Source organism: Dipteris shenzhenensis, chromosome 2 (assembly GCF_047967505.1).
Source record: "Dipteris shenzhenensis isolate YYH24624 ecotype China chromosome 2, Dip_SZ_1.0, whole genome shotgun sequence".
In the NCBI taxonomy this organism is placed as follows: domain Eukaryota; kingdom Viridiplantae; phylum Streptophyta; class Polypodiopsida; order Gleicheniales; family Dipteridaceae; genus Dipteris; species Dipteris shenzhenensis.
Window position 1 is genome coordinate 45,412,955 of NC_141597.1, and position 23,192 is coordinate 45,436,146.

Sequence of the window (23,192 nt, forward strand, 5' to 3'; positions counted from 1 at the left end):
TCTTAGAGATAAGCTCCTCGATATTAATCAGATCCTAAGTTTTCATATTTCTATCACTTTGTCTTTAAGTATAATTTGAGGAGATTATGGATCTATTGTTGAAGAAATAATATACAAGGAAGAATAAGTCTTCCTTCTCCCATACTAATAGTGAGATCAAGCCCTTACTTTCCGTAATAGGAGTAAAAGCAAGTCTAAATGTGGTATGCAATTTAAGGAGGCTTTAGGACATCCATAGACCAAAAAAGAAGGGAAGATGCCATTATTTGGAGAGGCAAAATCATTATACTAATGAATGCAAGAAAATACTAGCCCATTTTAGTAGTATTGGTGTAAGCATGCCTCAATTGAGAAATCAAGAAACACTCTTATCCACACTAGATAGAACTAGAGTTATTATTACGAGTGGAAGTCTGATAATGAGGAATCAGTTATAGAGAATATTTGGATCCAAGACTTGGAGATGGATCAATACATTCTTGGTCAATTGACTTTGCATTCTAGTTATCCATTGAGTATGATCGATAATGTAGACATGCAACATGCATGGAATTGCATCGTGCGGTATGATGTAGGTTTCAAACCTACTACTTATAATGCCTTATCAACAAACTATACTAGACAAAGAAGATGTCAAGAAAAAAGGTCACATCAGCCATAGTATTTTTTGCTCTTGCATAACATAGAATAATTATTTCTAATTGATAGGCAAATATTAAAAGATGTCCATTATTGAATGTATTGATTAAAAAAATCAAAGAAAGTCTAGGGCTTACATAGCAAGTTTTTTGGAAATTTTCATAAGGGTTGTGTATAGATCATCATGGACAATGCAAAGAGTTTTAAAATGCTAGTATATTATTACAAGAGAGTTTCAATAATGTATGCATCAACATGCTACACTCACACCTAGAACTTGGCATGTGTTGTGGTTTAAGGAGATTCTACTTATGCGTGTGAAATTTTTTAGTTTGTACCATTACATCAATAGCTCGATAAAATATACAATTTCATGTGTTGGATCCACAATTGTTACAATTTCTTGCAAGAACATGATTTTTCATGCACTTTTACAGATTACAATCATTAATAAAATATAAGACTTTTTTGGTTGAGATCAATTGCTCTTGAAGCACTTGGTTAGCTCGTTTGTGTTGTGTCTTTGTTAGCATAGCATGCTAGTGTTTAGAGCTAGCATAACCTTGACTTGACTCCATCTTGCAATAAAATCATGCATATAAAAGTTTGAAAATTGCATGCAATGTTTACATACATCAAACCACCAAAAGACTCACATGTTATTGCAGCTTTTGGTGTATAGATGTCTATTAAATGGACATCAACTAACATAACCTTGTGCATGTGAAATTCACTAGACAAGCTACTTATAACATGACTTAACCATGAATGATGTAAGTCTGAAGTTATTATTACTCACAAATGCAAAAGCGTAATAAAACATGCATGCACATGCATGACATAAGAAACATGCATGATACTAAATACTTGCATGCAACATGATACAAAATGCATCTTATATATAGAATGTGTTTTATATAGAACGCATGCATGCAAAATGATTTTATAGAAGCAAATGAACACATGACCAAAAAACACCTCTCCCTTTGTGAGTCATCTTGGTACCTGCACCTAAGGAGTAAGTCCCATCTATACCCTAGGATAAGAGAGGAAAATTGCCTCTCAAATCCAAAGCATAAAAAAAGGCCCAACAAGCTCCATATATAGGCGGGCCAAACTCTTATCGTCCAGCAATAGTGGGTGATAGGTTCATTATTGGTGGTAATATTACCATTAGTGGTAGTACTAGACACATTATCACTAGTAAGGTTATTAGTACTAAGGATCTAATTTCTCTCAAAGTTTAGCATTGGCACTTATGGGTTTTGCTGGTGGTAATGATTCTTTTGTCGATGGTAAGTTTGTGGGGATTAAAGGTCACTGTGCCTTTACCCCAGTTATGTACAATACTCAAACACATATATAAATGAATGAAAAAGAAGATAAGGGTCTTCTGCACCCACCAAAACTTATGTGGCTCTATGTTTCTCTCTCTCCCTCTTCCGTTCTTGCTTCTGTTGAGAGCACTCTCAACTGGTATCAGAGCCCGAGTGATCTAGCTAAGCGTGCGTGAATACCTAGAAGCTCAGTAGCTCTGTGAGAGGAAGGAGAAGCTCTATAGGAAGCTTTGTGGGCGACTTTACTTGCATCCGAGTGTGCAGAGACCTTGGAGGAACCTTTGGAAAAGTCACTTTGGCTTTGCGAAGTGGTTTTGAGAGCTTGTTAAGTGTTTTCAAAGAAAAAGTCGTTTTTTTGAGCTTTTCCCTGTTCCGTTCGATGACAGAGACTCTGTATTGACTTGTAGAGGCAACTATTGCTTGCTTTTAGTGTCCACTTCACTTCAGGAGCTTGGAAACATCTTCATTCTTGAATCTGGAATCATTTCATTGGATTTCTGACTCACTGTGTCAGTTTCTGCGTTTTTCTGCCCGGGTGTTGGAACTCAAGTTTGGAGCAACCATTTGCAGATCCGTCAGTTCTGATGGACGCAGGAGGTCCTAAAACTTCTATATTGCTCATCATTTGCACTCCGGTGGAGTTTACAAACAGCTCTGTTTCCAAAAACGTTTTTCAGTCCGTGTGTTGGACCCAATGATTGTGACCATGGTTTCCAAAACCGTCTGTCCCATTGCCTTCTGGACGCCCAAAAACCCCTACTTGTCAGTTCTTACACGATTCGATGGAAGATTTTCATAGTTATAGATCTCTGTGTATTCGATTTCGTCTCTTTGTTATGCATTTTTCATTCTAAGGTTTTGAAACCTTAGATTTATGCCACATGGTAGTGGATAAGTGTTGACTCCCATTTCTCTCTCATTGGTTGGGATTTTGGAGTTTCAGCAAAAGAGAGATATTTGCAGATTTTCGAGTCCGATTATGCAATGGCGTCCATGTTTCGAGGCATCTCAGGTTCTATTTTAAGTAGTGGTCATTGCCGTGGGACTATGATTTCTTGAGCATACCTTATGCAGATCACTCTGGTTGCAGTTTGAGCAGTGTGCGCTCATTCGTGGTGTGCATTGGGTTGCAGTGGATGATTTATAGGCCATTTGGATGCATTGTGGTCCTTATCAGATGCACTGATAGGCCCAAATTGCCTTGTGGGATGCTATTTTTTATGGATGCTTTGCACATGGATGCTTTTTTATGCTGAGGGACAGCTTTGACACATTGCAGGTAATGCACTGATAGTGCTATGCTCTCTTGGATGAGATATTATTAATGCATATGCCAGTGGACAGTGTTTATGCTTGAGTCATTTGGCACTTATTGGCATTTTGGATTGCCATTGCAGTTGGCATTTTCTTTTGGGCCAGATTTGCTCATATGGATGCATAGTATATGCACATGAGTCAGATGCTTTGAGACATGAGCTTTCGTGGTATTTCACTCTATTGTGGCATACACATTTGGATGCACCTGGTATTTGGTGTGATTCTCTCTTATAGGCACTAGCATTTGGGATTTTTGCTTCATTTGCATCATGGCATCCTCTTCCATGTCAGAAAAGGAGTTTTTTAGCATCAAAAAGTTTGATGGGACAAACTTTTCTTTGTGGAAAGAACAAATAAGGGATGTGCTTATTCAAAAGAAGCAGATTAAACCCTTGGCAGGGATTGAAGCTAAGCTTGCAAATATGTCTGAGGATGATTGGAATGAGTTGGATGCATTAGCAAAATCTACTATTAGACTTCATCTTGTAGAGTCAGTTTATTTCACAGTAGTAAATGAGCAGACTACGGAAGATTTGTGGAAGAAACTGTGTGCCACTTTTGAAAGGAAACTGCCTCTAATAAAGTTTACCTCATGAAGAGGTTGTTTGAGCTACAGATGAAGGAAGGGGTCTCCATTGCTTCTCACTTGAATGAATTCAATATTATTTTCAGCCAGCTTCAAGCTTAGAAGATGAATTTTGATGCAGAGACTAAGGCAATATTTATCTTATGTTCATTGCCATCCTCATGGGATACCTTCCGTACAGCTGTCAGTAACTCTGTACCTAGTGGAGTACTGAAATTTAATGATGTTGTAGGTAGCTTGTTGGCCGAGGAGATTAGACGCAAGTCTATGGACGGCAACAAGCAGGATGCAGCCTTAAATGTGCAAAGGGGCAGATCACAGTTCAAGGGGAAGTCCCAAGAAAGAGGGAAGTCTCGTAGCAAATCCAGGGCACGGAACATTGAGTGTTACCACTATGGCAAGAAGGGCCATATGAAAAAGGATTGCTACAAGCTGAAAAGAGAGCAAAAGGATAAGAAAAGGAATGCAAATTGGGGTGCAAATCAAAAGGAAGAGAGTCCAAGGGAGGACAAAGGAAAAGTGAAGATCGAGGAGATCAATGCAGTCACACATGATAGTGACAATGACGTTCTCTTCATGTCTACTTTATCTGCAGAGTTGCTTACCACTTCAGATGATGCATATTCCCAGGATTGGATTTTGGATTCTGGTGCTTCATTCCATGTTACTCCCCATAGGGAATGGTTCTCCACTTATGACCGTGGAAAGACAGGTTGTGTGCATCTTGGAAATGACTATGCATGTGACATAGTGGGAGTAGGTGACATAAAGTTTTCTTTTGCAAATGGGTCTGCATTTATTTTGAAACATGTGAAACATGTGCCTAAGTTGACCAAGAGTCTTATTTCAGTGGGTCAGCTAGATGATGCTGGTTTTCACACCACTTTTGGCTTTCAGAGTTGGAAAATTCAGAAGGGCTCTATGCTTTTGGCTAGGGGTGCCAAGTGTGGGACTTTGTATCCCTTACATGTATCAGGGGTATTTGATCATGTTGTTGTAATAACTGAGCAACCAAGCACTTCTTTGTGGCATTGCAGGTTTGGGCACATGAGCCAGAATGGAATGAAACTCTTATGCCGTTTGGGTTATGTACCGCATTTGAGTTTCTCTGATTTTGAATTTTGTGAGCACTGTCTCTATGGGAAGCAGACTAAATCAGCCCATAAAAGAAGGGGAAAGAAAGAGTTTGAAAAGCTTGATTTGGTGCATTCAGACGTATGTGGTCCCATGCCTACACGGTCATTAGGCGGGGCTGAATACTATGTGACATTCATTGATGATGCAACTAGGAAAGTGTGAGCTTATGCTATTGCTCGAAAGAGTGATGTGTTCCAGGTATTTCAGAAATGGCTGGCCTTGGTTGAGAATCAATTAGGTAGAACACTTAAATGCCTATGGACTAACAATGGTGGAGAGTATCTCTCTCATGACTTTCATCATTTCTGTGATACATGTGGGATTAAGAGGGAGCTCACATCCCCTCGTACTCCAGAGCAAAATCTAGTTGTTGAAAAGATGAACCGTACCATTCAAGAAAGGTTGCAATGCATGCTTTCCAATGCAAGTCTTTGTGGTGGTTTTTGGGCTGAGGCAATGAAGACTGCAGTGCATGTGATCAATAGATCACCTAGTAAGAGTTTGGATGCTGGTATTTCTGAAGAGGCATGGAGTGGCAAGAAGCCCTCTTACTCTCATTTGCGTATATTTGGGTGTGAGGCATATGCACGTGTGCTAAAAGAGCTTCGAAAGAAGCTAGATCCTAAGTCTAGGAAATGCATCTTTCTGGATTATGCTGAAAGTGGAGAGATGGGCTATCATCTGTGGGATCTAGAAGCAAAGAAGATCATACGCAGCCATGATGTAGTCTTCAATGAGAAGAAGATGCATAAGGCACCCATGAGGGATGTGGAAATGAGGAGAATCACTTTCCAGGATGTGAATCCACCTGCATATGTTAATAGACAGCAAGCTGTCCATGCACCAAATGTGCAAGAAATGGTACCACCAAGTACTCCCACAGGTATACAATCAAGGGTAGATGATGGATCATCTATTAGTGGAAATGATGAGCCAAATGTGGCTGATATGCAAGTGGGACAGCAAGCTGAAATGCCCTTGAGAAGATCATCTAGAGTGTCTAGACCGCCTGGTAGGTATGTTCCAGGGGTAGACTAAGTGATGCTTATTGATTGCGGGGAGACTTCTTGCTACAGAGAGGCTATGATGTGCGAGGATCAACGCAAGTGGGAGTATGCTATGCAATCAGAGATGAGTTCACTTATGAAGAATAAGACTTGGGACTTGGTTTCTTTGCCACATGGAAAGAAAGCATTGCCATGTAAATGGGTCTACAAAATGAAGGTCACAGGTGATGATGTGCCTAGGTACAAGGCTCGTTTGGTCGCTAAAGGGTTCAAGCAAGAGAAGGGTGTGGACTTTGATGAGATATTCTCTCCGGTTGTGAAGATGACCACACTTAGATGCATGCTTGGACTAGTGGCATCAGAGGATATGGAGCTTATGCATATGGATGTCAAGATAGCTTTCTTGCATGGGGATTTGCATGAGGAAATTTACATGGTGTAGCCTGAAGGCTTTGAAGAAAAGGGAAAAGAGCATTTAATTTGCAAGCTGAAGAAGAGTCTCTATGGTCTTAAGCAAGCGCCTAGAGAATGGTATCAGAAGTTTGATGCTTTCATTCGGTCCCAAGGTTTTAGAAGGAGTGAAATTAATCACTGCCTCTACACTAAAAGGGCTAAGGATAATAGCCTAATAATCCCCGCATTATATGTGGATGATATGCTATTGGCTAGCAAGAATACTTATGAGCTAGATGCATTAAAGGCCAAGTTGCATGAGGCCTTTGATATGAAGGATTTGGGACTTGCAGGTCATATTCTTGGTATGCGCATCATGCGTGATCGGAGTAGCAAACTCCTTTGGCTTTCACAAAAAGAGTATGTTACAAAAGTATTGCAGCATTTCAATATGGAGGGGGGGAAGGCAGTGAGTACTCCATTGCCTCCATATGTGAAACTAAGTCATACAAATAGTCCCAAATCAGATGAGGAAAGAGCCATGATGGCCAAGGTTCCTTATGCATCAGCAGTTGGGAGTCTTATGTATGCTATGATAGCTACTAGACCAGACATTGCATTTGCAGTGGGAGTTGTTAGCCGGTATATGACTAATCCAGGAAAGAGGGAGGTAGTCGATAAAGCGAGCGACAAAAATCGAGCGAGGTAAGAAAAGCGAGCAGTGAAAACCAAGAGAGTACACTTTACATAGTTAAAGTCATGATTCCAACATGCAATTGAAAACATGATGTTGCATGCCTATCCTATCAAGTAACACATTTAACATGGTCCATCTAAGAAATACATGGTCCATTAACAAATTAAACACTAAATGTTTTGACTGGAATGACATTAAGATAAGTAGTGATGTTGTATGTGAAGTCATGCAAAAAGGAAAAAATAATAAAATAAAGCAAGCATTTGCCTTCTTGAAAATGGGAAAATAATAGTCCCATCATCACCAGCCCCATGTGGCTATATTGTACCCCAAGTGTTCCTTTATGACTTTGTTCCATGGAGGGATCCCAACATTCCCCTCCATCTTAAAACTATTTAGGAAGACAAACAATCCACCCAACAAATTTGCAAGAACGATCTTATTGGACCTCTATGAAACAAAGGTTCAAAGTTGAAATAGGCTATATCCATTTCGTTCCACCGGGCATCATTTTTACATTCATAGTGGCCATATGGGCATCATTTTTACATTCATAGTGGCCATATAGTATTTACAACAACAGCCAATCACCCTTCAAAATTTTTCTATCCAATTTATACAAGAGGAAAAAAGGATGCATTATAGAACATTATTTGGATGTTGACTTCTGTCCTTCAAGCATGGTGATGGAACTCCATGAAACAAATTGAAGATAAGAAAAAACTTAGAAAGATTGATCATGAACTATGCTATCCGCATGATCTCGAAGCCTGTAGGTGGTTTGAGGATTCAGAACCCAATGGAAGAATCAGGTGCACCTCATGATACCAATTGATACCACTCTGATTGAATTGATCTAACGGTTTACATTCATCACATTAAATCCAAGGTCCCACATTCTCTAAATGATCCTATCCAATTAGCGTGCTTAGTATATTATAGATATGACAATTGACTTAGGATCTGACAACTAGAAATAAAAAAAGCCAAGAAACATGATCATACAAGCACTAGAATATCTTATGGAACATGATAATCCATCACCAATAGTCTTTCTTAGTTTCCTTTCAACGATTGAAGACCAAGTTAAAGCAATAAATTGACTTATAATTCAACAACAAACTGAAGCTCAGGTCGAACTTGTTGAGCATTCATCATCAACAAAGACGCAACGAACTTGTTTCATCCCGTTGATCCTTTGAACAGTCTTATCTCTTTTCACCATTTCCCTTGCCATTGCTTCTACATAGCATGGTAGTTCACTACACACACAATATACAGCATAAATATATATGAATGTACAAATAGCATTAAAGTTTATATGACTATTCGACTATTGAACATTATTGAAGTATTTTTGCGACATATCACATAGCACTAAAGTTTATATGACTATTTGACTATTGAACATTATTGAAGTATTTTTGCGACAAGACGTACTCATCCTAAAGCATTGCATTTGACTTTCCAAAAGAAATTACTTATCATTTGCACTTCATAGTTTGACCAATATCACATAAGATCACATGGAGTGAGTCTTTAATTAAGTGTGGCATAAGAGAATAGTTAGATGAGTGCTAGAATTTATGTGTCTTCCTCCAATCAAAAGTATTAAAAACACCAATCACCATAGTTTGTCATTACCCCTGACCATGTTAATCACACAACTCTAAAATGTCACTAAATATCACCAAAACAAGCACAAAAGAAGTCAAGCTAAAAGTAGCTCACTATGAGTCATAAGGGTTTTTGAGAGGCTCAATAGCATTCTCATCACCCTCAATGTCTTGATCAAGAAGATCCAATTGAGCTCTCTTTGCATTGGCGGTCTGCACAAGTGGCTCCACAACACTACTCACAATGAAAACATCATTATCAAAAGAGAAGCATGCACGCCGATTTGCCAAGCATGCTCTCATGAGAGGTGCCACACCACATCCCATCTCCATGCACAAACCACCAGGAGGACACAAAAGGATCAACAAACACTCAATGAAACTAGCAGATTTCTCTAATGCTCCTCGAGCTGTCTTTTGTATATTAGGGAGATAATGAGTCCAGTGGTCACTCATTTGGCAAACATTCAACTTGTCAAAAAGAGGTTTACTCTCCACATGGAATGTTGGTGGTTTATGGCCCACACGCCTCACAAACACAAGCATGAAGGATCGCATCTGCAAGATGAAGGAACATATGTCATTGACATTTTATCTCTCACACCATACAATGATAAGAAGAAACTTCATGTACCCAACTCACCAACATATCTTCTCCTTCATGTACATTTATGTGACCATATGGAAGCTTTTCTAGCACAAATACACGATGGTCCACCTCCAATCCTTGTGCACGAACATATCGTTCCATCCATGTTATACATGGTCCTTCATATACAGATCATACAAAATATCCATATTGTCAAAGAGCATCCATGCTCGAAGTCTTAAATGGAAGTAAAGCGAAAGAAGGAAGTAAATGGATGTAAATAGAAGCTTACCTGCCAATGGATAGATGAGTACCAACCACCTATCATCATCCAATGTCGCTGCAGCTACAGCTATGCCATACTTCAAGTGATCCTCTGTGAGTTTGTTCCATGAGGGGAGGCCAACATCTCCACAAATCTCAAAACCCGTTGGAAAGTCAAGCAACATAAAGTTTGCAGCCCACTTCACCTTCTTGCCAAATCTCCTATAGTCTGTTTCTTTTTGAGCCACTGCTAAGAAAAATTCATGAGCTTGCGTGTAAACACCATTCTTCTTCCCATCAACAAAGTCCAAGCCCATGGCAATATAATCTCCAATGGAACAATTGCAAAGCAATATGTCTCCTCGACACACAGTGGGATCCATAGGTGATGGACGATGAAAGACATAATTGATCATCTCTTTCACAACCATCCTACTTCCTGTAATATACAATATCACAAATATAACAATATAACCTTTTCTTGCAGTAATGAAAATGATATAACAATGAGTTATTGTATATAGAGCAATTGTTTCATGAAAGGAGAAATGATTATACCTTGGTCTTGGCCAATGCTTTCCTGACGTTCTTTATCAACACGAGCTGGAATCTCTACAACAACTGTGCAAGTAAATCGAATCGGTCAATCTACAACCAAAAATACTTTCCACAACAATTGAATAAATTTATCAAAATGATTTAATAAACACCTTCTTCATCCTGGGGTGGAACATCCTTCGGTGGTGGCATAGAAGTTGTAGCCTTTTGACTCCCCTTGTCTGTCTTGCTTGTGGCCTTATCTTCACTTTTCTTGCTTGTAGAATATTGTGTGAAGAGATCTCTCTCTCTTGTTAAAACTTGACCATCGGTGAAGTCAATCCACCAAGGGCAGTGTGCAAGTTCCCATTGAGACAATGCATGCATGGTTCCTAGGTACATGCAACTTGCTGGGTTCCCAATCTCCAACCACCCTTTGCACTGTCTAGGCAAATCATTCAATTTTCCTTCTTGCACCAAGTGGGAGAGATACCTTAAAGACATACAATTTAATGTTGTGTCAAAGCTCTTAGAAAGATACTGCAAAGTAACCCTAAACCACCCTTTGCACTACCTAGGGAGATCTTTCAAATTTCCTTCTTGCACCAAGTGGGAGAGATAGCATAAAGATTGTATGACATACAATTTAATGTTGTGTCATAATGCTCACAAAGATAATGCAACATAACAAAATAACTCAAAACTATACCTAAAAACCACATGCTGCGCTGCTTGATCAAGCTCTGTTGCCTTCCTCTGTGCTCCTCCATCTCCTCTTCTCCCACTCTTGAGCTCAGCCTTGCCATCCTTGGATCTCAAGGAAGCAAACATATGCTTTCATCCCTCCAACTTAATGTCCTCTATATATTGTTGTAGTGTATAATCTTTCGGCAAATCAAGTGGCTGGGTCATTGCACAAAGGCACATAAATCCTCCAAAGCCATTGATGATTGGATCAAGGAATGTCTCCTTTGTTAACCACCTACTTGGAAAGAAATCAAACTAGCACATCAAAGAAAGAAATCCAACTAAGCACATACCATCCTGGGAAAATATAGGATAGGCATGAAACACTTACCCTCTATACTCATTATCTCCTACAGGCATAAAATACATCTCCCTCATCCTCTTGTTGGCATCGAGAAGTGATAGCAACATGAGTCTCTTCTCATTTCTCAACTCCGCATTAGCAAGATACTTTAGCTTGGATAAGGTAACAATAGAATCATGACTTTCAAAGCGCAATGAAAAAACCTTTTTCTTCCACACATCACCAAGTTTAGGATCAAGGATGTTGAGCACCTAGGATGATTCAGCATAAGCAAAAAGATAAGATACTTCACATTAAAAGCCATCAATAGCATTCAAGAAAAAGATGGTCACATACCATTCCCATTTTATCCGAGTACTTTTTGTGAATTCTTGTACGCTCTTTGCGCTCAGCCTCTACCCTCCTCTCTTCAGAAACTATCTTTCCCACATGTTCTATTGCTTGCGTAAGGTCTCCAGTGTATTCAACCTCCTACGAAATCAAGACCCTTGAGAAATAGTGAATGGATACAATTAAAAATGCTAATCTTGCTAAATGAAAAGAATGAATACAATGAGAAATGTGAATACAATAAAAATGAGCACACCTGAAACACCAAACATGCAAGATATCCTCTTGTCAAAGGGTACTATTTTTTTTTCCCTTTTGAATCCCTTGTCCTTAGTTTTTCAATGACTACACATTGTTCACTAGTCAAAGTACTAAGAAACAAGGTGGCATCACACTCACATATATTGTTTGTGTTAACAAGAGTGTCTCATACACTAGGTTTAATGATAGCATGCTCATTCAATCTGCACAAATAGACAAGGTTTAAATAGCATTCTAGTTAGTAGTTTCCATATCAAATCGTGCACGGCATCAAATAAAATATTTTAATGTACTTACGAATTCATTCTTTGCAATCCAGCAAGCAATGCAATCTCTGAAGTATGGCGAGGGTCTATCACTATGCACATCACCCTAATGTGTCTTGACTTAGTCTCCATGTAGGCCTCAGAAATCAATTACATCCATGCAGTGGTACGATGATTGCCCTCCCATACATAAAACGTCTTCTTACACATAAACTGCCACTCTTTTTTACTTGCAAGCTCCTTTTCAAATTCACCTTCAACTTCCCTCCACAATGGTGTCCATGTTTCTCTGACTTCATTTCTGACTTTTGTTTCCTCCCCATTTGAAGTGCAAAGAGAGACAATGAAAGCCCCTTTTTTAGGTAAGTAACCTTCATATTAAAAAGCACTTTTAAGTGTTGCCACATCAGACCTCAGACCACGTACACGAGCATATGGAATCATCCTACACAATGGTATTCGTGGACACTCATCAGAGCCAAGGAGTCAGCATCTGCCAATGACATCACCTCCTCTTGCCATCTCCACCTCCATTTCTGCAAGATCGACATCTATCTCTTCATCCTCTTGTGGAAGTGACCGCTCAATTTCTTCATCCATACCTTGAATTGCAACACTATCCACTTTAAGAACCTCTCTTTCATTCCCTATGTTGTCATGGACAGATCCCTCACTCGGGGGGCACTCTCTTTTCCTTCTTTGTGCCCTTGCAGTAGTGGCAAGAGGAGGCTTTTTGTTTTCACAAAGATTCAAAACCCTCTTCTTGACCATGATTCCAAGACTGAAATCCACCAATAACAAAAACCAATCCATGATGAAAAAACAATCAATCCGTTATTTTTCAAGCATTTGCTATATCAAGGCAAGCCAAAATTCACCTTTTTGCTCAAGCCCCAACAAATGGCTCCAAGAGTAAGCACGAGCACAACACTAATATGCCCTCCTAAATTTGCACGGGAACAACCTTTTGCACAGCGTATTAATACGCTGAGCTAAAACCTGCAAATTGCCTTGTTTAATGACATCTGAAATCTTGCCTTCCTCAAGCGCAAATATGGAATTTTCATAGACAAATCGTTTCCTAAAACACATCATTCTTGCCAACAAATCACCTCAATGGGGAATTGATAAAAGGCAAACTATAAAATCTTTGTAGCATGAGAAAATGGTAGAACATTTGGAAAAAAGCAAGATTAAAAGGTTTTCAACCACGTATTAATACGCGTGCTCTACCAATGAAAAAAATGCGTTTAGAGCTTGCCTGAAAGGCCTTCATTCCAAACTTGTTATCATGGTACTTGATTTTATCTCCACTGCTCTAGTTGAGTTGGAGACGAAGATTTGATCAAAAAGCTTTGTGATCTGTGAGGAAGTGGCAATTCAAAGAGTGAGTTAATTAAAGAGAAAGCAATAATTCAAACTAAGAGGAAGTGATAATTCAAACATAAACTACTTTCTCACATGCAAAGAAGTCATTTCAGCTTGCTTTGATACGAGAGTTTGGCACCGCGTATTAATACGCGGTGCTCAAGCCATGAAAAGGCGAAGATATATGCTGGTTCCATGGAGAGTGTGTAGGTGTGATGGAGAGAGAAGCACGATCAGCGAAAATCTATCCTGCTTTCAGTTACAGGCGTTGTATGTCCACTCTCGTTGAGTAACCCACAGCTTGGGGGCGAAGGCGACCATTTGTCCACTTGGACTTTCGAAGAGTGTCTTTCCAGTTAAGAAATGTTTCAACATGAGCAAGGATTACTTCTGATCAATGATTTCATTCCGGGCCTAGAGGATAGAGAACACATTGATCTCATTCCGGGCCTAGAGGACAGAGAACAGGTTCGTGACACACCGGCTGCAAATTCCAGCAACATTGAAAATCTTCCGAAAGAAAACCTTCCGCTCTGTGCATTACCCAACAACGAGCTTGTAGAGAAGGGACTTTGGCACTTTGGCACTTTGTAGAGAAGAGCTTATATAATACACTTTGGCACCGCGTATTAATACGCGGTGCTCAAGCCATGAAAGGATAGCAGCATCTGCCCGAAAACTTTGAGACCACATTCGTTTAAAACCCACGAACAGAACATATTCAGTGAAACGAAACCCACAAACAGAACATATTCAGTGACCAGCCAAGTGCTCACGAAGAGAAACTAGGGGCTAGCGTGTGCAGTGAGGGAAAAGAGAGTCGGGAGGTGCTCACCGAGGAAGGATGGGACGGAGACGAGGATGAGGTGAAGAAAATGCAGGTGGGAGGCAATTGCATGAAGGTTAGCATGTGGGAGGCGGCTGCATGAAGCCCCCTATTGCGATAAGGGGCTCACGGTAGCTATGGCGTCAGTCCTCAGGCTAGCAAGCTCTGTGCCATTCGGCGTGAAGGGAGCTTGAAGAGATGCAGAGAGATGGCATCAAAGGAAGCTCACAGAGATGCTCACAGAGAGACATGGCGTCAAAGGAAGCTCACAGAGATGCAGAGAGATGGCATCACAGAGAGACACGGCATCAGAGGAAGCAGACGATGCTCACAGAGAGACAGATGATGCTCAAAGAGAGACGATGCAGGAAGCTCACAGAGAGAGACATGACGATCCAGAAAGCTCACAGAGAGACCATGCAATTGAGGTCGCTGCAATTGATGGCTTTCAATGCTTTCCTGTGAGCTTGCGGGATTAAAGTAAATGCAGGATTACTGTCAGAGCTTGCAGCGCATGAGAAGTATTTTGGAGCGCATGAGATTTGGAGCGCATGAGAAGAAATCCGAGCGCAAGAAAAATCCAACGGTTTGCAGCGCATGAGATTTTGGAGCGCATGAAAAATCCAACGGTTTGGAGCGCATGAGATTTGGAGCGCATGAGATTTGTTGGTCGTCGACCGAATAGGAAGAGCACTTGCTTATTCTTCGAGCAAGCAAAGTATGGGAGAATCGGGTAAGCTTGGAGCAGTTTTCATGTGACGTATTCTTCTTCACCCAACTTTTCAACTTTGTCATACACCAAAAACTAACGATTATTTACGGTCTGCTTATCTATTGATTCGTTCAACTCTGCTTCTACGATTGACAAGAGCGGTGAGATGATACGTTCCTTCTTGCAAGCTACTGGGGCTGCCCAATGTGATTCCCGGTTTCCTACAGTGATAAATGCGAAGGAACATCTGGGCCTTGAATGCGGGCAACAGAGCGGGTAGAACTATATCTCTCATGAAGAATGAAAAGGTGATGCATTCCTTCGGAATCGGGGAGCATGCAAGAGGTAAACGAATGCTAAAATAAGCTTGTGGATTTGACAGAGATTGTGCTAGAAGAGGCTGGATTGAACTCTCCAGAGTTGAAGAGACCCATGACTGAACCCTTGACAACAAGAAGAAAGAGGGGTTCAGGATTACCTACTGAGGAGCATGAACTAGATAGTCATCGTCGTGAGTACATCACAGTGACAACAAATAGAGTGCTTGGTAAAAGAGGAAAGCCAAATATAGCAAGCCATTTAGGTCAACCAATTTGTAAAGAGACAGATGTGCATGTTGCCAATTGGGCAATACAGAGAACTGATCCACACAGTGTTGTCACATGCTTTGGGTACATGAAACATATGCGAAGGAGGTGTGGGGTGTTGATTAATGCACAGGGTAGAGGGGCTGATCATGGAGTGCCTGCACCATGCTTCAAAGGTAGAAGACAACATCCAAATGGAATCACAGAGCAATTTATCTGGTTTTGCAATACAACGGTGACCCATACTTGGAACGTGGATCGATCTATTCAAGGTGTGCTAGGGGATTCACCTGGTGTGTGGAAGGTTGCTGAGGGAACCTCTCTAAGTATTGAAGAGAGAGCTGAATTGATAAAAGTAGGCTTTGCCCTTGAGGATGTTGGGCAAGGTGATCCAGTGCAACAAGGCAACACAGTAAGCCATGCACGTCCATGTCATCGTGATGGAAAGATTGTGAGATGGAGATCTAAATTGAGTAAGGAATTCAAAGAAAGGATTGCGAAGGCAATGATAGAAAGTGGCGAGGTTTTGAAAGAGGATATCATTGTTCCAAATGTGTCGCATGTGTTTCACGTGCGGACTCCAGGCTCAATAGCTAAGAAGGTTAGTTATGCTGTGACAATTGCGGAGTTTCCACGTTGCACTTGTTTGGACTTCACACAACATGATGCAAAAAAGAATGCATACATGCCTTGCAAACACATATACTTCATATTCATTTCGGTGCTTGGCCTTGTTGCAGAAGTCTATCAATTCATGCATCAGGTTGCACTTACAAAGGTGGAGTTGTTTCATGCCTTAGCCGGTGGTAGAAACGTTGGACGCATGGAGTAGGTGCACAAGAAGGTGGCAAAATCCTAACATGTGCAGAGTGTGGAGAATGGTAGCAATGTATGGGAGATGAAAAGAGATCCCTGTCTCAATTTTGGTAATGTTTTGCACATACAATAACAAGGATTTGTGGGTTTGGTATATCAATACCTTTAGTCTTTACAAATGTTTGAAAGTAAGTAGAGCCAAACAAGTGTGGAGTAGATGAAAGAGACATCTCTATATTTCTTTAGTATCTATTGCATAAACATGTCATGGACACTTTTTGTAAGTGCAAGGTCGATGGGCTGTGATTTTCATATACATGGAAATAATGAAGATCTTTTGGTTTGGACTAGCTTCAGTACCTTTGGTATTTCACTCTACTGTGCATGAACTTTTTTTTCATTAAAATACTGGATGCATTATGAAATATGCTCCACTACATAAAGCAAGTACGTGAAAGTGGACTGATGGGATTTGATTGTTTGAGAACTAATTTGGCATCACTGCCTACCTGGCTTAATTCTTTGCATGGCTTCCTTGCTGTTACTAAATGCTTTCTCTAATGTCTTACCCCATTTCCATAAATTTAAGGTGCCATGATTAAGGAGACTGTGAAACTCTTCTATCCTCAGATTATTCGTGAAAAATGTGTGTGGCTTTGAAGTACAATACAGTGTCATGCAAAAGCCAAAATAAAAGTTTATTTCTATGCTCATATGATGTTAGGATAGACAGATAAAAGGTTAGGAAAATAATCCAAAAATTGAAGCTTCTTATGCTCCTTTTATTTGTTGTAAATAAGAAATAGATACATATATAGATAGATTTTGATAATCCATGTGAGAGGTAATACATATATAGACAGATTTCATTCATCCATGTGAGAGGTAATGGATCTTTAGAGTTACCTATAATGAGAAATAGGATGCTTAGAGCCTACAGAAACGAGTAGCAACTTTCCCTACACCACACTTCTGGCCCTTTCATGTTTTTAGTTGTGTTTGATGTTGGTTACAATATTATTTCACCAATACAATAAATGAATGATTTGGATGGTCTGCTCGCTTTTTTATGCTCGGTGTAATAGCTCTGCTCGGTTTTTCTTGCTCGCTTTTTGGTAACCCTCGGAAAGAGGCATTGGGAGGCAGTTAAGTGCATCATGAGGTACATGAAGCGTACCAAGGAGATGTGCATCTGCTTTGGTAGAGGAGACATGCGTGTACTTGGGTACACAGATTCAGACTATGCAGGGCATATGGATAGTAGGAGATCCGCTTTTGGTTATGTGTTCACCTTTGCAGGTGGTGCAGTGTCATGGATTTCTCACGCACAGAAGTGCGTTGCTTTGTCTACCACAGAGGCTGAGTATGTTGCAGCCACAGAGGGTTGCAAGGAGGCTATATGGCTTGATCAGCTAATGGGAGATTTGGGGATTCATACAGGTGTACCGACATTGCATAGTGATTCCATGAGTGCTATTCAACTAGCACGGAATCCGGTCTTTCATGCAAAGACCAAACACATTGAGGTCAGGTACCATGTCATCAAGGAGGTACTTGAGGACAAGTGCATAGAGCTTGTCAAGGTTCATACAGATGATAACCCTTCAGATATGCTGACGAAGAGTCTACCTAGTCACAGCGGTTTGAGTATTGTCATGTATTGATGGGCATTGGATCTCCGTTAAAAGGCACATTGTCCTTTAAGTGGGAGGTTGTGGGGGTTAAAGGTCACTATGCCTTTACCCCAGTTATGTACAATACTCAAACACATATATAAATGAATGAAAAAGAAGATTAGGGTGTTCTACACCCACCAAAACTTGTGTGGCTCTCTGTTTCTCTCTCTCCCTCTTCCGTTCTTGCTTCTGTTGAGAGCACTCTCAAAGTTTGCATTTGTCGATGGTATATTTCTCATCTACCAATTGTATTGTTCATACTACCAATCGTAGATTTCAGATTTCTAGTATTTTTATATTGGAAAGTTATTTCTATCTTTGTGCATGTCATTGCATGAAAATGATATTCACAAGAATTCCATGTGATTGTATGAATATGCAATCCCTAGAAAGTATCTATACTTTGGTACCTATATTGACCATTGTTTTATATTTATGGGTCTATCCTTTGAAGGCAATTGTGATGTATGTATGATATTCATTAGTTTGTTGTGATTGAAAACTAGACAAGATGTAAGGTACAAACTTTAAGAACAGGCAAACACAAGTAGCACATGTCAAATGCTTTTATAGCCTATTTGCAAGAAAAGGGCATTATGCACTAGTGTACATTGCTAAACACACCTCAACAAAATGGTGTTGTTTTTTAGAGGAAAAATAAGTCTTTAATGGACACGGCCAAGTGTGTGATCAAGGGTAGAAAGCTTCTTCATGGAAGAATTATGTGTGCCACACATGTCTTGAATAGGTACTTGACAAAATCCTTGGAAATGATCACACCCTTTGAGGCTTGGCATGACAAGAAACCCAAGGTTACCTTATGGTGTTTGGCTACATAATATATGCACATTGCTCTTTAGATGAGAAGTGAACTAGATGAGAAGGCCACAAAATTACTTTTTGTTAGCTATTTTAGTGAAAGTAAGAATTATCATCTCTAAAGTCCTCACACTTGGAGAATTTTTGTTGGATATGCTAGTGAAAGAAGGTTATCATCTCTATGACCTCACTGAAGGATTTTTGTTAGTTCAAATGTGGTCTTTATTCTACGATCAAGGGTAGAAATCATCTTCCTAAATTATGGATGGAATCCATTATGTGTGCCACACGTTTTGAATAGATGCTTAACCAAATCCTTGGAAATCATCACACCCTTTGAGGCTTGGAATAATAGGAAACCCAAGGTTACTTACCTTATGGAGTTTGGCTACATAGTGTATGCACATGTGCCCTAGTAGATGACAAGTAAACTAGATGCCATAAAATTACATTTTGTTGGCTATAGTAGTGAAAGTCAAAGTTATCATCTTTAAATCCTTACATTTAGAGAACTTTCATTGGATATAGGAGTGAAATGAAGAATTATCATCTCTATAATCCTCACTCAGATGATTTTTGTTAGTTTAGATGTGGTCTTTATCGAAAGCATAGACCACCCCATGACTAAATTTTAAATGCAACTTCCTATATTTTTATAAGAAGTATTTGGATTGCTACTCCCACTACCATCATAGATAGCAAAAAATCAACTTTTACAACTTGCATAGTAGACTTTGGATGCTCAAGATTAGGATTGTGAATAACCCATAACACATGAAGATCTGGAAAAAGTCAAATAAGAGAGAAAATTGTACAAGAAACCAAATCAGCTCCCAAGAAGTTGAAGCAAACTTTATAGGATTGAGATTAGCTCCTCTTCTCACAGAACATGGGCTGGTTCAAGGTGTCCAAAAGGAGAACAATATGTTGAAATAGCTTGGATGATCATACTTTGTGATTTGAAGAACTTGATATCTTCCAAAATCCTCAAGAACATGAGCATTGAATGAGAGCCATGAAAGATGAATTGGATTCAATCCACAAAAACAACCCATGGAACCTAGTGGAGTTGCCCATAAGTAAAAAGGTTGGGATAGATTATGATGAAACTTTTTCCCCATTTCTATAACGACCACCATCAGGTGTGTTGTTTCATTGGCTACTCATCATTGCTAGAAACTACATTAGCTAGACATTAAAACATCTGTTTTGAATGGGGACTTGCATGAGGAATTCTATGCAAGCGACCAATTATTTTCAAGATGATGATTGGTTGGGAAAATAAAGTATGCAACTTGCATAAGGCTCTTTGTGGGCTCAAACAAGTTCCATGGGCTTGGTGTAAGAATATTTATACTTATTTCACAAGCTAGATTCTAAAAAACATTCCAAGTAAATGTACCCTATATGTCAAGAAAAGCAAAGGGGATTTGTTGATAGACATCCTCTATGTGGATGACATGCTGCCAAGGGTAGCCATGAGGACAAAATTGCAAAATTCATGACTAATCTTGAAGCCTTATTTGAGGTATCAGATATGTGTGTATTGATTTATGACTTGGTAATTCGATTTATGCAGTTGGAAGAGGGCATTGTCATGAAACTAGTATATACACAGGCTATTACATAGTCCAAAATGCAAAATTCTAAGCCAATTTCAACTTCGATTGTACTTGGTCTACCTATGCAACACATATCTTGAAATTTAGTTTGGAGTGTCACAAGTAAGCAAATATATGCATAGGCCAAGGGACACTCCCTGATATGTAGTAAAATACATTTGTAGATACTTGCAGGGTGCCCAACCTCTCAGATTCTTTTATGCTAGGCATAGCCACTATGCCATGTTCAATCACTGAAAACATGGAACTAAGAGTCACCTTGATTGAGCAAGAAACAACCCACTATGTCCACCTCCCTCTTCATGTGAGGCTAAGTGCAAGGCAGCCTTCAAAACTCTAGGTGACTATGTATGACTCGAGATTAATGGCAAATCCACATGGGTTTTGTATCCACCAACTTATATTCTCACTGATAGTTATTGTGCTATCATAGTACTTCATGCTTGCACAAAAAAATATTAAGGTACACTATCATTATGTTAAAGAGAGATCATCTTAATCTATTGTCCTACACACTAGACATGGCAGATCTTTACACTAAAGAACTATTTAGAGAAAAATTTTAAGCTTTCCACAAAGCTTTTGGATTACTTTCTCTTGGTGATTGGCCCATTTCTATATACATTCTCACACTACCACAATAGGGGGGATTTGTTAGATTATGGTAGTGTGGTGTGAATCTACCCTTATGGAACTTTTCTCCTCCAATTAGGAGGTTTTGAGATCATGGAGTTCTTTGACATCTCTATGCAAGTTTGAAATCAAGTTAAAGAGGTTCATATAATCCTCTCATTATTTTAATACCTTCTCTCTCTCTCTTTCTATTGGTTCATTCCTTACCTTATAGAAAATATAAAAAAGTCCTATTCGACGTAACTTTGTAATACTCAAAATATAATACCTCACACATTAACAATAATTAAAAACTTTGTATGTTTCATTCCTAAAGCAAAACATTGAAGAGCCTCCCCAAGATGATATGGAATGGGAGGAAGAAGAATGAGATAACACAATTCTAAAACTAAAAGTGGAAGTTTAATCATTGAGAGACATGGTTTTCCTTGTAAACACAAATCATCACTTACAAGATGTGCTTGAATCCCTTGGTCTTCCCTAAGAGTTTGGTAGGGAGAAAAGGGAGAATCATATGGATTATGTAGAGTAACAATTGAATCAATATATATGTTATTTTGACTTGTATAATTTTAATTAGCAAAGGAGATTAACCACCATTGTAGGGGTATTTAGAAGGCAAAGCATTGAAAATAAAACCCTTCACCTAGGAGGAATTTCGGGAATATTTCATTCAAGATGGTGATGGAGTTCAATCACTTTCGTAAGTTTTAGTGGGTGCTAAGCATTTTACTAAAATTGATCTACATACCGGATATCATCAAATATGAATTGATGAAGGGATGTTTTATGCAATAAGAATGAGGTATGAGCACTATGAATTCTAGTAATATCTTTAGAATGAGTTATGGGCCCTTTGAATGAGGTATTACCTTTAGAATGAGTTGTGTGCCCTTTAAATTCCTAGCCTTACCTTTTGGTGTCATGATCTAGAAACCTTTAAAAAATGATGTATATTCAAGCCTTATATGTCCAAGTTTGAGGTGGTAGTATTGGATGATACCCATCTTACAATTGTTTTAGATATCCTAAGGCAAGTAAATTTATATGCCAAAGTAGGCATTTTGTTGAAATTTTCACATTTACATTAATGCATCATTCACGATTGTCATTTTTGGTCCAAAATAGCACAAAAGTTATCACATTAGTAGTTTGGAAAAACAATAGTGAGCTGGATAAATATGCCATTGATAATAGCATGATACTAACGGTAGTAGCCCCAGTACTAGTGGCAAAGAATATACCATCGATAATAGTCATGATACTAACAATAATAGACCTAATACCGGCGGTAATAGCTATGATACTAGCAGGCCATTGAGGATTACTGGTAGTAATAGTCTATATACCATCGATATTATGATAAGTATTGGTACTATTGCATTTATCGGTGGTGATATATATTGGGTTGTTTTACCAGTTTTTCCTTAGAAAGTTGCAAGATCTATACGTTCTTTTCATTCAGCAATATAGTAATCTATAACTCCTCTAGTTAGAGGAAGAGGGTGAGGGAGATACTGCTCATTGTGGTTGCAAAAGTGGTTGATTGCTCCAATATCTAGCATATCGGGGTAAGGATTTACTAGCCAATAAATGCAATAGAGATTATGGGAGGAGAGTGAGGTAATGAGATTTCATAGAGATTATTTTTTAAACTATTTTTTGAATCTAAATTTTGGTGCAACTTGCATGCACCACACCTTATATTTGTGTGAGGTGCTAGTTGTGGTTGAGGAGCAAAAAGCAATCCACCATCTAGGCCTTTCCATGCCTTTGGGATTTTTTATCCTCTAGAGTTTCTAGAATATTGTCCACAGCTTGCATGTATTAAACCTCTACTGTGTACTAGACAACTTACTATAGAGTAGACCCTTTGAAGTAATCATGGATAGTAGCATGATCATCTATTGTTGTTCTTTGAGTACCCATTATTGGGACCTCCTTCTAGGACACTTTAGAAGGTGATATGGGGTCTCGACCAAAGGCTCGATGATCGTAAATAAATTTGGACCATTTCTCAATTTGTGTGTGTCATCCTTGCATAGGGGTCATGCTAAACTTCTCTAGTATAAGTTCCAATTCTATCAAAGCTTCTTGTTTTACTAT

The 23,192-nt window shown here is 39.2% G+C and overlaps 1 non-coding gene across 1 annotated transcript; it reads right to left on the minus strand.

Annotated features, from left to right (window-relative positions):
• Nucleotides 1-23,085: 23,085 nt before the first annotated feature.
• Nucleotides 23,086-23,192, minus strand: LOC147904838 (U6 spliceosomal RNA). Its single transcript, XR_015543652.1, has one exon. It is a non-coding gene; the product is annotated as a U6 spliceosomal RNA (small nuclear RNA).